This window comes from Apis dorsata, unplaced genomic scaffold (assembly GCF_000469605.1).
Source record: "Apis dorsata unplaced genomic scaffold, Apis dorsata 1.3 scaffold_74, whole genome shotgun sequence".
Lineage (NCBI taxonomy): Eukaryota > Metazoa > Arthropoda > Insecta > Hymenoptera > Apidae > Apis > Apis dorsata.
In genome coordinates, this window is record NW_006263372.1 from 713,985 (window position 1) to 717,351 (window position 3,367).

Sequence of the window (3,367 nt, forward strand, 5' to 3'; positions counted from 1 at the left end):
GTTTGGACCAAACTACAACATTTTGAAGAGGAAATAAAATTCCAGAGAAAAAGAAGATAGTTTGAATACTGTTTTAGAAAGGATATCAAGTTGATGCTTTATCAATCATTTGTCAAAATGAATATTGAAATTTTTATAGATTCTTGTTAACTTGTAATGATAATTTTTTGATATTTTTATTATAAAACTGAAATTTTTTAAATTTATTAGATTTATAATCTAATATCTAAGAGTATGCATTTATTATTATTTTAGGAAATTCATAAAAATATATTTACAGAAAATGAAATTTGAGAAAATTAATAAAAAATGAACTTATTAAATAATTATATATATATAAAAATTTTCAAACAAAGTTTATTTTAAAAACTAATTACGTGATTTTTATTCAAAAAAAAAAAAGATATTAAATTTTCGCTGAAGGTAAATGATAAAGAGATTTAATTAAAAACGATAATTGTACATTTCATTTAAACGTGAAAATCCATAAACACAAAATAAGAGATTAATTAAATATAAATGCGAAACGGATAAGGCGAAATAAACAATAATTAACGTATGATAACATCAATTTGTGATAATAATTCAAATATTAACAATATATAAATGAAAACCTAAGTTGCTCGAGGATAAAATTGAACATCAAATATAATGAATTCGTGGAAATAATATTTAAATGGAATAAATATTGATTCAACTTAATTATTAATTATCGATTTGTTTTAAAAAAATTATATTCCATATTCAAAATTCGCAATTATTTCCGATAAAAAGTTAGATTGTCTTAAAATAAAAATTTAATCAAGTTCAATAATTTAATATTTAAAATTTTGTATATCAGAAATTTTAATTTTATATTTCTTATATTTAAAGATATTGGAAAATAGATATTGGTTTCGTAATAGAATGGAAAACAGGTGTAATATTTCATAATTCTTCGATATCTGGAATAATCTTTTAATCTTGATGAATATCGTAATATGAAACATTCCTATTCGGGATATATTATTCGTGAAAGAGGAATCCTGATAATATTTATTTCGTTTGTGACGATGGATATTAAAGTTTTCACAGGAGGCATCGAGTTCGAGGCGTTGGCGTGCTTTTTCTTTTGATCTCTTTTTATCTATGTTCCGTCTCGCTTCGCATTCGGGACATTCGTTTTAAAATGTGGGTCAAAATCATAAAATTAAAGCTTGGGAGGCCGGCGATAAAGGAAGCGTGCTCAGTTACTACGAAAGAGGGAATAAATGCGATCGTTTCCTTTCTCACGTATCACTGAAAAAAATCTACATCAATTTCTCCTTTTTACTCGATTCGACTGTAATGTTCTAAATAATGTTCTAGGTAATATCTGTCGAGATAAATTAATGTAATGTAATGTAAAAGTAATATTAATGTTTCATTAAATTTATTTGAACTTCATTCGTTATATATAAAATTTATTATCTATAAAAGAATAATAAAATGTATAATTTGTGTTATGTGTAATTTATATTATTATACGTACTATTATATTACATTTTAATTTTCTGAATATCGATTATTGGTAAATTACTGATCAGTAAATATACCATTGGTCAATTAATGGTCAGACATTGGATAGTCAGTAGATGTAGTCAACCAATGGTCAGTCAGTCATTCAAAACCTGTTATCAAATAGAATTATTTATAAATAAAAAGACAATAATATTATGATCAAAATTAAAAATAACAAATAAAAATTAGTTATCCAAAGTATTATTCAGAAACAATTCAAAATTAATTTCTATATTGTATTTAACATAGAATGTTTCCTAACCTATAATCACCAATTTCGGAAAGTTTTAAAGAAAATAGTTTTTGAAGAGATATTAAAGGCAGAAAATAAATTCTGAACTAATTAAACCGAGAATCAACATATTTCACATTCCATATAGGAATTTCCTTCGAGCAGTGATCATTAAAATAGAGAGGCAATGAATTTCTTAATATATAACTTGGAACAAATCTCATTTTCTGATTCTGAAAAAATTTATGAAAAATATCAAATATGCAAAACAATATAAAATAAAACTGAATCGAAACGAAGTCTTTCCAAATGTATCAGTTAGCTTAATTTTACACAATAATAAAACAATAATAGAAATATATATAGTTTTATATCTTGTGAGATTGACGCATGCTTGCAGAGTTGCCAGGCTTTCGAGAACTCGAGTATCGAAATAAGACCCACTCTGTCTTTGCGATAGCTAGACGAAATAAGATAGTTGAGAAAAGGATGGGTGATGTAATCAACCGGCATAGTAAGGATTACACCTGAATAGCCAATATCCGTGAATCCTCAGTATTGTCACGAATAGCGTAACGTGTTTGGCTTGAATCCCAGCTTAAAATTTTCAACTCGACTAAAGAGATATATACACGTATGTACGAATACTATTTCAATGAGATTAACTTCCCGACTATGTTGAGATTTAACAGATTTTAATATCAAAGAAGAGGATTTTAATATGCGTGTCAATTTAATTGAATAAAATATGGATAATATGAATTTTCTCTTCTATATGCAGAAAATATATGAAGGTTATGTTCTTAAACATAATTTCATATTTTTAAGTGATATATTCTTAATTCTTTTATAAAAATGTTATAATATTTATATAGAAAAATAAAAAAAAATAAATTTAAATGTAAATCCCTTTCTAATATTATTTGAAACAATCAATATTTTTAACAAAGTAAGTTTATTTTTATTGACTTATTAAAAAAAAAGAAATTTTGCATGCATTTAATCTAATCTAACTCATTATTTCATTAAAATGAATTATATGATTAATAAAAATCAACATTATAAGAATTTTATTATTAGCCTACCTAAAATAACGAAATAATTTCATATAATTATATTTCTAACCTAAAAATTCAATTTAAATTAAAATAAAATATTCTTCAATTTTTACATTGCAAACTGCAGATTACGTGCATTTCGCGCATAAAATCAAGATAAAATACTTGACATGTTTGAAATAAGTGATAATTTGAGACTCGAAAGAACATTGCAAAGCGTCAATTATAGAAATGAAGTCCACGCGAAGGCCTAAATCGTGGCATCTTCTAGGCGATCTTCCGATGGAAGTTTCCTCGTTACGAACTTTCATCGCGTCGCACGTGATACTTCGGAATCTCGACGTTAACAGCAGCTGGCTGCAATATACCAGAATCAAGTGCTCTTAATCAAAAGCCTGCTCGAGGACGAGCATGAAAATAAGTGGAATGGATTACGGTCGTCCTCGAAGGGCATTTCAGATTGCTCGATGCCCAGCAAGTTTTTTGCGAACTTAATTATTTTTTTTTTTTTTTTTTTTTTTTTTTTTTTTTTTTTTTT

At 25.8% G+C, this 3,367-nt stretch overlaps 1 protein-coding gene across 4 annotated transcripts in view; it reads right to left on the bottom strand.

The window, feature by feature from the left end:
* LOC102681800 (matrix metalloproteinase-2) overlaps positions 1 to 3,367 on the bottom strand; it is a 119,405-nt gene that overhangs the window by 10,980 nt on the left and 105,058 nt on the right. The window lies entirely within an intron of this gene.